Here is a 12,671-nt window from a genome sequence, read left to right on the forward strand (position 1 = left end):
TATCTCTGCTTTTGAATATGCTATCTAGGTTGGTTATAACTTTCCTTCCAAGCAGTAAGCATCTTTTAATTTCCTGGCTGCAATCAACATCTGCAGTGATTTTGGAGCCCCCCAAAATAAAGTCTGACACTGTTTCCACTGTTTCCCCATCTATTTCCCATGAAGTGATGGGACCAGATGCCATGATCTTAGTTTTCTGAATGTTGAGCTTTAAGCCAACTTTTTTCACTCTCCTCTTTCACTTTCATCAAGAGGCTTTTTAGTTTCTCTTCACTTTCTGCCATAAGGGTGGTGTCATCTGCATATCTGAGGTTTTTGGTATTTCTCCCGGCAATCTTGATTCCAGTCCAGTGTTTCTCATGATGTACTCTGCATATAAGTTAAATAAGCATTGTGACAGTATACACCCTTGGCATACTCCTTTTCCTATTTGGAACCAGTCTGTTGTTCCATGTCCAGTTCTAACTGTTGCTTCCTGACCTGCATATAGGTTTCTCAAGAGGCAGGTCAGGTGGTCTGGTATTCCCTTCTCTTTCAGAAGTTTCCACAGTTTATTGTGATCCACACAGTCAAAGCCTTTGGCATAGTCAATAAAGCAGAAATAGATGTTTTTCTGGAACTCTCTTGCTTTTTCCATGATCCAGCAGATGTTGGCAATTTGATCTCTGGTTCTTCTGCCTTTTCTAAAACCAGCTTGAACATCTGGAAGTTCACAGTTCATGTATTGCTGACACCTGGCTTGGAGAATTTTGAGCATTACTTTACTAGTGTGTGAGATGAGTGCAACTGTGAGGTCGTTTGAGCATTCTTTGGCATTGCCTTTCTTTGGAATTGGAATGAAAACTCTGACCTTTTCCAGTCCTGAGGCCACTGCTGAGTTTTCCAAATTTGCTGGCATATTGAGTGCAGCACTTTCACAGCATCATCTTTCAGGATTTGAAGTAGCTCAACTGGAATTCCATCACCTCCAGTAGCTTTGTTTGTAGTGATGCTTCCTAAGGCCCACTTGACTTCACATTCCAGGATGCCTGGCTCTAGATGAGTGATCACACCATTGTGATTATCTGGGTCATGAAGATCTTTTATGTATAGTTCTTCTGTGTATTCTTGCCACCTGTTCTTAATATCTTCTGCATCTGTTAGGTCCATACCATTTCTGTCCTTTATTGTACCCATCTTTGCATGAAAATTTCCCTTGGTATCTCTAATTTTCTTGAAGAGATTTCTAGTCTTGCCCATTCTATTGTTTTCCTCTATTTCTCATCCATGCCTCCATTCTATTTATCTGTGCCTCCATTTTATTTCCGAGATGTGGGTCATCTTTACTATCATTACTTTGAATATTTTTTCGGGTAGATTGCCTATTTCCCCTTCATTTGTTTGGTCTGGTGGGTTTTTACCATGCTCCTTCATCTGCTGCATGTTTCTCTGTCTTTTCATTTTATTTAATTTACTGTGTTTGGGGAGACTTGTGGAAACTGTCCCCAGTGTGTGGGACTGGACCAGTACCTTATGAAAGTTTCTTGGTTGGGGGCCCTGGTTTCTGTGTTCTGGTGGGGGGAGCTGGATCTTGTCTTTCTAAAGGGTAATGTCACACCAAGTGGTGTCTTCTGGGGTGCCTGTGAGCTTGATGTGACTGGGCAGCCTGTCTGCTAATGGGTAGGGCTGTGTTCCTATTTTGCTAGTTGTTTGGCATGGGGCATCTGGCACTGGACCTTGCTGGCCTTTAGATGTGGCCAGGTCTTAGTGTTGAGCCTTTGGGAGAGCTCCCACCAATTTGTATTCCATGCAATCAGGGGTTCTCTGGGGATTCAGCACCCTGGATTCAGGTATCAGAGCCGATTTGAGGAACCACTTCAGAGGTTCAGGCCTGAACCCTTGCTGGAGCACCAAGACTCCACAAGCCTCACAGTGCAGAAGGGAAAAGAAAGAAAGAAATAGGGAAAAAATCAAATCAACCTACAAACAAAAAAAGAACAGATAGACAAAACCCCAAAACAAATGGTAAAAGCAACATTAATCAGATAGCAACACACAAAGGAACTCACACTCACAAAGAGAAAGAAAAAGAAAAGAATAAGAGGGAACCAAAAAAGAAAAGAGCAATCAAATCAATAAACAAATCCATAAATGAAAACAAACACTAAAAACTAGAATAGCAAAAATACAAAACCAAAAACATGGACAAAATGCAATATAACAAAAAGGTGGCATAGAAATAGGAAACAAAGTGAATTTATTTAAAAATAAAACAAAAAAGGAAAAAGCAAGTAAAGATAAAAAGGATTATGTTTAAAAAAGGAACAACAATAGAACAAAATGAAAAAGAAAAAAACAAAACTATGTACATAGAGTGATAGTAAGAAGAATATTATCCTATGATGTCAGTTGTCACCACACAATGTGCTCCAGTCAATCTGCCTTCTCAGGAAGTCTTCCAATATTTCTAGGATGGTCTCTCGACCTGCTGTGGGAGCTATGGGGTCAGTTCAGGCTTAGATCTGGCTTTGCTCCAACTTGTACTTGCTCTCAGAGCCCACCGTTGCCCCCAGTATCCATAGTCTCAGGTTTATTGCAGGGATTTCACCTGCTGCACCTCTGGCTGTAGGAGTGACTTCTCTTCCTTTTCTTCGGTCACATGGCCTTTGCTGCTCTGCTTTGGTTTTGGCTCCACCTCTACTTGTAGGCCACCCTCTGGTATTTGCTCCCTGCCCAGACAAAATGGGGTGAAGGCTGAGGCTTACTACAGCTCGCTTGCTCAGTCAGGCTGGGAGAAGGAGGGTTATTGCAACCACAATTGGGATGTGCAGTGAGTGCTTGCAGAGGTAGAGGTCTAGTGGATGATGCTACAATCTGAGTTGGGTCGTGTCCTCTCCCAGAGGAAATGGCTCTGAGTTGTGGGTCGCTGGAAAGAGCCAACCTGCTTACGCTCGCAGGAGGGTGTGGGTAGTGACCTGCACCTGCTCACAGCTTGGCAGCTGCTATGGTGGCCCTCATGCCCACCTCTGGGGTCACAGGCCCCAGTTCCATCTTGCCCCTCACCTCTGGTGCTCATGTCAGCCTTGGCAGCAAAAGATCCACAGGTGTGCCCACCTCTGGGGTCAAAGACTGCAGCCAGCTCATCCCACCTTGTGAAGGTGAGGTCCTGCAGTCTGGGAGCACACAGTTAGAGGGTCCTTGGAGTAAGAGGGTCCCATGACAGTGATCTCTTGCCTCTCTGGCAGGCCCAGGCTCTTTTCCCTGGACTCCCTTGGCTGTGTTGTGCTAGCCCCCTCAGAGTATCTTCGCAGCAGTCAACCCCAGTCTTCTCCTAGGGTCCAGCCTCCGAAGCCTGAGCTCCAGCACACAGACCTCAGTTGCTGGGCAGGTGTGCAAACTGCTTCTCAGGTGGGAAGTGCTGGTCGGGAATGATCTCTGTGGTGGAGTCTCTCCGAGCACCTGTTGCTGCATTCCCCTTTGAGGTTCTGGAGCTCCCCCACCCCTGCCAGAGAAGGGATTTCTGAGTGTGCAGAAACTTTTCCTCCTACCACTCCCTTCCAGAGGAGCAGGACCCATCTGGTTTTCTTTTAACTCTTCTTTCCTTATTGCTGTTTCCCTACCACTTTATACAGAGATTATTGTTCAATCACTCAGTTGTGTCCGACTCTGCAACCCCACAGACTGCAGCATGCCAGGCTTCCCTGTCCTTCACCATCTCCTTCCTGGAGTTTGCTTAAACTCATGTCCATTGAGTCAGTGATGCCATCAAACCATCTCGTCCTCTGTCGTCCCCTCCTCCTGCCTTCAATCGTTCCCAGCATCAGGGTCTTTTCCAGTGAGTCAGCTCTTTGCATCAAGTGGCCAAAGTATTGGAGCTTCATCTTCAGCATCATTCCTTCCAGTGAATATTCAGGGTTAATTTCCTTTAGAATTGACTGGTTTAATCTCCTTGCAGTCCAATGACAGTCTTCTCCAACACCACAGTTCGAAAGCATCAATTCTTCGGTGCTCAGCCTTCTGTATATGGAGGCAGGCCTGCCTTTTTGGAAGTCTGAGGTCTTCTGCCACCCTTCAGGAGGTGTTCTGTAGGAACAGTTACACATGCAGCTGTATTCTGATGTATTTGTTGGGGAGGAAGATGATTTCCCCATCTTACTCTTCCTCCATCTTCTACCAGGCTTGAGAAGTTGACTTTTGATGTAAGAAATCCAACATGCTTTGCTGTCTGGCTCAATGTTTTCTTTCCCCAAATTGTTGGCCCCAAAATTGTGGCCAGTGGTGATTCCACAGCTCTGCCTTTATTTATATCAAACAGCACAGATGTCCAGCTGAATGTCCTGACTAAGAATGCAAAGGTGAAAAAAAAAAAAAAAAGCAGTCTTTCAGAGAGAGAGAATGCCCAGGTGTTCAAGATCTGCTTGTTGGTCAGTCGGTGCTCCAGGCTGGCTTACTCCTGCCCCTTGCTCATTTCACAAATGGCACACAGTGTCCAGGTGTGTTTTGCTCCATTTCCAGGTTAACAAACAGAGCACAGTTTGCAGGTGTGCTTACAAAATATCACCTGGAACATTATTTGGGGGTAGGGAGGAGGGAACTAGGCTTTTATTCTTTATTTTGAAGCATTATAGTCTCTGTAGGCAGGGAGCCAGTTGCTTACCAGTAAAACTGCTCCAAACTAGATTGTTATCACAGCCCATTTGGGTTGGCTTTTCCAGCACATGAGTCAACAAGAATGAGTCAAGAGCTTCCTGAGTGGCCTCTGGGTAGATGAGGTGACTGGTTTAATCAGGTTCTTTGACTCAGAAGGTCCGAAATGCCCGCAACAAGAAGCCTGAGGACTTGATAGCTTTTCTCAGCGTTTGCATTCACAATCCTGTGCAAGGGGCCTCAGTCTTTTCCCAGAGAGCATTCTACAGCCTGGGTAGTGGCCAGATCAAATGACCGCTGCCAAAATAAAATAACCAAAATGAAACAAAGGCTCCCTGGAATGTTACGAAACAGTGAATTCAGTCTTTTCATTTTTGTGGTTTTGGTGACTGTTTTATTTGGGCGTGTTCTTGACAGTTGATGGTTTCAGAGGGTTCTAGCCAAAAAGAAGTCCTTTGATGAGAAAGTGTAAGTTGCTCCTTGTAACATTCCCAGTGTTAGGGAACTTGGGCTGGCTGTAGCTCCAAGCTCTTCCTCTGGGCTCTCCAAGGTCAGTGTCTCCTGCTCAGGTGTGTTTGGCACGTCACTTTGCTCAGACAATACTGTCTTGTCACAGCACTCCACAAGGGGCACCTGCCTGGGTCTGGGAAAGTCCCTGTGAGGAACTTGTCTTTGGTTCAGCCTATACCTGGGCCTGTGTGTAGGGAGGATGGGCTGGTCACTGCTGCCTTGAAGCTAACCCGGTCTGGCCTGGATCACAAGCTCTAATAGACTCAGTGAGAGTCAAAACATTGGCTACAAAACAGGGCAAAGGAGGATGTAGCCATCCCCTCCCTGCCATTGCCACCTCTCCAGCAAGGGTGAGGATAACATTTACCTCTGTGGTTTTCAGTTTTAGGAAGATGGAGGCTGGGAGTGGGGGCACAGAGAAGCCTGGAAATTTTGATAAGGGCTTAGAGCAGGATTCTTGGGGTGCTGCCCACAGGTTGTCTGTAAATCACGGCAACATTTCATGAAGGCAGTTTGGTGATATGTATCATGTCCAGGTCCCTTCGGGGTTATTGTGAATTATCAGTTACTGTTAAGTTTTAAGATTACCCTTTTTCATTCTTAAAACTTTCCTGCTTTGGGGGATCAGTGATGTGACCACCCAGTATTTGGGGTACCTTTGGGAAATGTATCCTAAGAATGTTTACAAAGATGTAGCTTCAGAGATGTTTAGCACAGGGCTACTAGGCACCAAGAAAAGTTATAGATAAATTATGTGTCGTACAATAAACAATTAATTTAATTAGTTGAGTACATTATAGTGCCTTCACATAGTGGAATGCTGCTTGCTAAGTAGCTTCAGTCACGTCCGACTCTGTGCGACCCCATAGATGGCAGCCCACCAGGCTCCCCGTCCCTGGGATTCTCCAGGCAAGAACATTGGAATGGGTTGCCATTTCCTTCTCCAAAGCATGAAAGTGAAAAGTGAAAGTGAAGTTGCTTAGTCTTGTCCGACTCTTCACAACCCCATGGGCTGCAGCCTACCAGGCTCCTCCACCCATGGGATTTTCCAGGCAGCAAGAGTACTGGAGTGGGGTGCCATTGCCTTCTCCGTAGTGGAATGCTAGGTAGCCATTAAAAATGAAATGTGGCAAAATAGTAAATAGCATAAGAATACTTACATATTATTAAGGAAAATTACTAAACACCATGTTTTATATATACAGATAGATAGGTATCTATCTATAGAGTTATGCTATCAGTCAAACCTAGTTTACAAAGAAAAAGAAACATATGCATTTAACAAAGGATTGAATGAATATGTACTAAATTGTTTGTGGTTATCTCTGGGAAGTGGGGGCTTCCCTGGTGGCTCAGGGGTAAAGAATTCACCTGCAATGCAAGAGACCCAGGTTTGATCCCTGAGTTGGGAAGATCCCCCACAGGAAGGCGTGGCAACCCACTCCAGTATTCTTGCCTGAAGAATCCCATGGACAGAGGAGCCTGGTGGCCTACAATCCATAGGGTCACAAAGAGTCAGACACAACTGAAGCAACTGAGCCCCACGCATGCTGGGAAGTAGAGTTAGAAATGGTTCCTATATTCTCCTTTATGCTTTTTTTGTGTTTCTAAATTTTCTACAATGAACGTGTAGAAGATTAGTGACAAGAGATATGCACATCCTAATCCTTAGCCTGTGAAAATGTTAGCTTACGTGGCAAAAGGGAATTAAGTTTGCAGAGGAAGTCATCACTGCTAATCAGCTGACCTGGAGAAGCAGAGAGCTGATGGAATAATCCTAGTAGGCCCAATGTCATTACATGCATGCTCAGTTGCCTCAGTCATGTCCAACTCTTTGCAACCCCATGGACTGTAGCCCACAAGGCTCCTCTGTCCACAGGATTTCCCAGACAGAATACTGGAATGGGTTGCCATTTCCTCCTCCAGGGGATCTTCCCGACCCAGGGATCAAACCTGTGTCTCCTGTGTCTCCTGCACTGGCAGGTGAATTTGGTACAGCTGAACTACCTGGGAAGCTCAGTGTCATCACAGGGGTCTCTAAATGTGGAAGAGGAAGGCAGAAGAGAGATGCCTTGGGAGAAAGTCTCCATCGTCTATTGAAGGGAGCATGGAGCCCAGAAATGCCAGGGACTCACGGAAGTTGGAAAAGGCAAGAGAACGAGTTCTCTCCTAGAGCCTCTGGAAAAGGAATTCGCCCTGCTGACACCCTGATTTTACCCCCAGGGAGATCTGTTTTGGACTTCTGACATCTAAAACTTTAAGATGGTAAACTTGTGTTGTTTTAATCTTCTAGGTCTGTGGAAGTTGGTTACAGCCACAATAGGAAACTTACACAACAAATTTCTTTTTCAAAAAGTCAGAAAAAAGATGATAATAAAAGTCATTTTAGAAGAAATGTTTAGAAATCACTGTTAATAATTTAAACCAACAGCCATCTGAGGAGGAGAAGGTGGAGGAGCTGGGAGGAGGCCTGACACAATCTTTTTCCTACAAAAAATCTGCAGGAAGTGCCCATAGGCACAGCTGGCTATTGGGTTCTTATTAGTAGAAAATAATAATGCAAGGGAGAAGTAAATAACCTGAGGGGCCAGTAGCCTGAGAACTGTCCTACAACAGGGCACAGTGAATTGCACAAAATGGGTCAAAAGCAATGAGAACTTGGTTCTCCCAGAGCAGGGGAACCAGGGAGCTGCTGCTTCTGTGAACTCTGGGGTTAGGAAAGGAAACCATACTTGGAAGGAAACCCTTGTCAAGAGACAAGTGAGTGGAAACTGATGGGCTCTTGTGCTGGCTTGTGATGGCAAATCCCATTCTGGCACCAAGGAACAGAAGAGTTGTGATGGGCACGGCCCATGGGGAGGTTTTCCAGCCCCACCCAGGCAGGGAGCTGAGCGTGTTTGCTGTCTTGTCCATTCTGCACTGTTCACTGAAGCACTCTCACGTCAGAGAGTTCAGAGGATCCTTTCTTAGATAAAACCTTTCCTGTTTACTTTGAAGGAAAAGTTTATTTACCTTTTTGGCTGTGCTGGGTCTTAGTTGCAACATGTGGGATCTAGTTCCCTGACCAGGGGTTGAACCTGGGCCCCCTGCATTGGGAGTGTGGCATCTTAGCCACTGGGCCACTAGGGAAGTCTCTGAAGGAATTTTTAAGGAAATGCCGGACCCTTAGCAAAGGCTATAATGAATAAGGCATCTATAAATGGAAACAGCATTTTTTTCCCTTTGTTAGTGGGTCCAAAACCACTTCCCTTTCTGGATCAGAGAGCACTCTGTGGAGGTGGGTGCTGAGCTGGGCCCACAGGCCCACCACCTCCACTGTGTGGCTCTCAGCCCTGGACACGAGACAGGGTACTTCCTCTCCCAGTCAGGTCCCCAGGCATTCACCTGCCTATTGCTATCCTGGAGGCTCAGTCAGTCCACACAAGTGCTGAACATTCATAATTACTTGGTCAGTGAGGCTTCATTTTATTTGCTCAAGCTGTACATGCCACAAATTCCAGAAGGTGACACCTTTTCCTAGTATTTCAGATTTTGATGACCAAGTGGTTTGTTTTATTCATGCTGTTCATTATTGCCTCAGTTCAGTTCAGTCGCTCAGTTGCGTCTGACTCTTTGTGACCCCATGAATCGCAGCACGCCAGGCCTCCCTGTCCATCACCAACTCCTGGAGTTCACTCAGACTCACGTCCATCGAGTCCGTGATGCCATCCAGCCATCCCATCCTCTGTCGTCCCCTTCTCCTCCTGCCCCCAATCCCTCCCAGCATCAAAGTCTTTTCCAATGAGTCAACTCTTCACATGAGGTGGCCAAAGCACTAGATGTGTGTTTAAAAACCTCAATATATCATATATGCAAAGTAATATGTATTATGTACCTAGAACCATGCTTGAGTACCCCCCACCTCTTAGGACACTTCCTGCTACCTTTGAAGTCCCCTGTGGTCCCCTCTCTCAGAGAGGTAGCCCGGGGATCACTGGGCCAGAAATGCTGATGTAGACTATCTCTGGCCCCTCTGTTGGCCAACACTGGCCACCGTGCCAGCAAGAATCAGGGGTGTGTGACCCGAAATATTTTAAACCTCCAAGCATTTCTCTTAGCTGGGTGTTTAATGAAGACCTGTCCCCCTGAGCTTTCCACACTGGGCTTGAGTAGAAATAAATCTTCCCTGAGACTTGAATTTCAGCACATCATTCTTTTGTTTTCCTTCACAGTGTTACCACCTTCGTATGCATTCCAATATAATATGCCATTTACTTTTGCTAGTTTTTAAAAATGTGTATAAATAGAATGTATTCCTCTTCTGTGATGCTTTCTTTTCCTGCAGTATTATGTTTCTGATACCCAGCCCTGCTGTAGCATGTCATCTTACATCTCAGGCAGGCCCCTCCTCAGCCTTCATACTTCCTGTGACCCTGAAGTCTGAAGGGCCATGGGCTTGGGGTTTGCCTTTGTCCGGCGGTCCTGCTGGAGACCCCCTTTCTTTCTCCTTACCCCCCTCTTGCCTCCTTCTCTGCATCTTCTACTATAACCTCCTTCAAGTGCAAAGACCACCCCCTACCATTCCCACCCACACACCCACACTGGTGCATCCGTCCACGCACATGGTGTTCAGAGACAAAGGCACAACCATAATGATTACTTGGAGAGGGTTAACGACTGTGACTCTTCTACTTTGCTTGCTCTTCACTCAGCTGTGCTAGCCAGAGACGTTGTGCTGGTCCTGGCAGGGTCAGCTGAGCGTGGGCACCTGTCTGCACTTCCCTGGTGGGGCCAGGACCCAGGCCAGTGGACACATTTGGGCCACCAGTCATGCTTGTTAGAGAAGAAGCCATCTAAGCTACTGGGATATGTGGCAGGTTTCCTAAGAAGTGGTTAAACTGCCTTTTGTTTGTAATGAAATGAAAAACAGACGCTTGGAGTGCTGGGTGGAGCCTGGGACATGCTTGTCTTGGATTGATGGGGCTGAGGGACAGAGGGCGGGGGCATCGGACAGTGAATAAGCCTGGCTCTGCACAGTGCAGACTGTGTGCAAACTGCACAGGCAGACTGAACGATAGTGTTGTTCAGTCCCTAAGCTGTGTCTGACTCTTTGTGACCCCGTGGACTGCAGCACACTAGGCTTCCCTGTCCTTCACCATCTCCCAGAGTTTGCTCAAACTCATGTCCACTGAGTCAATGATGCTATCTGACCATCTCATCCTCTGTCACCCACTTCTCCTTTTGCCTTCAATCTTTCCCAGCATCAGAGTCTTTTCCAATGAGTCAGCTTTTCATATCAGGTGGCCAAAGTATTGGAGCTTCAGCATCAGTCCTTCCAGTGAATATTCAGAGTTGATTTCCTTTAGGATTCACTGATTTGATCTCCTTGGTGTCCAAGGGACTCTCAAGTCTTCTCCAGCACCAACAGAGGCCTTGGTGAGAAAATAAAGGCCCAGGGCCCCTGCCTCCCAGAGCTTGGAGTTTGTAAATAACTGCTGGTATGTACCAACTGAAGGCTTTACTAGGTCAGCTGGGAATGCCTAGTGAGGGCATTTGGGATGAGCCTGACTGAGTTGTCAAGGGATGCTTCAGAGGAGGAGAAACACCGGGTTTTACAGGGTGAATGGGAATCTGAAAGTCAGGAGAGGGCATTGCAGGCAGAGGAAATGTCCAGTACCGAGGCCTGAGAAGGTTCTGTAGGCTGCAGAGGATCCGCTCACACAAACCACCTGGAGTTGGCAAATTCAAAAAGACAGGAAGCAGGAGGGTGGTTATCAGGGTCTGAGGAGGGGGATGGGGAGTTAGTGTTTAAAGGGTATAGTTGCAGTTTTGCAAGATGAACAGTTCTGTGGATTGATGGTGGTGATGGTTGCTGCTTCTGCTAAGTTGCTTCAGTCGTGTCTGACTCTGTGCAACCCCATAGACAGCACCCCACCAGGCTCCCCCATCCTTGGGATTCTCCAGGCAAGAATACTGGAGTGGGTTGCCAGTTCCTACACCAATGCATGAAAATGAAAAGTGAAAGTGAAGTCGCTCAGTCGTATCCGACTCCTAGCGACCCCATGGACTGCAGCCTACCAGGCTCCTCTGTCCATGGGATGTTCCAGGCAAGAGTACTGGAGTGGGTTGCCATTGCCTTCTCTGGGTGATGGTTGCACTCCATTATAAATGTACTTAATGCAACTGGATGAAGAGTGCACCATTTAAAAATGGTTAAGATGGAATATGTATATGTGAAAAGTGAAAGTTGCTGAGTCGTGTCTGACTTTGCAACTCCATGGACTGTAACCCATCAGGCTCCCCTGTCCATGGGATTCTCTAGGCAAGAATACTGGAGTAGGTAGCCATTCCCTTCTCCAGGGGATCTTCCCAACCCAGGGGTTGAGCCCAGTCTCCTGCATTGCAGGCAGATTCTTAAGTGTCTGAGTCACCAAATATATATATATATATATGTGTGTGTGTGTGTGTGTGTGTGTGTGTGTCTGTAGGATATAGGATTGGGCTTCCCAGGTGGCACAGCGGTAAAGAATCCACCTGCCAATGCTGGAGACATGGGTTCACTTCCTGGTTTGGGAAGATCCTGTGGAGTAGGAAATGGCAATCCACTCCACTATTCTTGCCTGAAAAAATCCATGGACAGAGGAGCCTGTCAGGCTTCAGTCCATGGGGTCGCAAAGAGTTGGATATGACTCAGTGGCTAAGCATACACACACACATGGAGATTCACATATTGGGTCAGCCAAAAAGTTCATTTGGTTATGGAAAGGTTATGGAAAAACCCGAACTTTTTGGCTGACCCAATATATTATTCCCAAGCATGGAAGTTGCTTGGTCCAGGGTGTGGCACTGAGCAGGCCCTTTGGAGAGCTGTGGGGAGGGTGGGTTTTGTGGGGTAGGAGTGGCCTGAGATAGACCCAGGGACAGGTAGGCGGGTGTCTGTGAGCCAGGCCTTCTGTCTTGCATCTTGGGATGATCCTCTTGAAGCTTTGTGGAGGGATTGGAGCTGGAATCAGGGCACCAGTTAGGAGACTGTCCGGAAAATGATTCTGAAGTCCTGACTGGTAAGTCAGACAAAGCCAAGGGAGACACCAGGGTTCAACAGGGCAGCATTTTGGTGTCTATATGGATGTATGATCCTGAGAACCTTGAGAAATATGTTAAGAATGACACTCAAAGTTCTAGAGATAGGAGAAGATGTTTACACTATTTAGAGAGCCAGGGAAATGCAGAGCCCAGTCCAGTGATGAAGCCCATGGGCTGTAATCTGACTTGAAATTGTAAGCAGTGGTGATATATTTCTAAGGAAGGCAGACCCCTTCTTAACTTACAGTGACCCTGCAGGGGCAGATACAGAGGGTTGAAGCGTCCTTTCAGAGTTGTTGTTGTTGCTCAGTTGCTAAGTCGTGTTCGACTCTGACCCCATGTAAGGCAGCACTCCCAGCTTCCCTACCCTTCAGTATCTTCTGTAGTTTGCCCAAACTTATGTCCACTGACATAGTAATGCCATCTAACCATCTCATTCTCTGTTGTCGCCTGCTCCTCCCGCCCTCAATTTT

Source organism: Oryx dammah, unplaced genomic scaffold (assembly GCF_014754425.2).
Source record: "Oryx dammah isolate SB20612 unplaced genomic scaffold, SCBI_Odam_1.1 HiC_scaffold_25, whole genome shotgun sequence".
NCBI lineage: Eukaryota > Metazoa > Chordata > Mammalia > Artiodactyla > Bovidae > Oryx > Oryx dammah.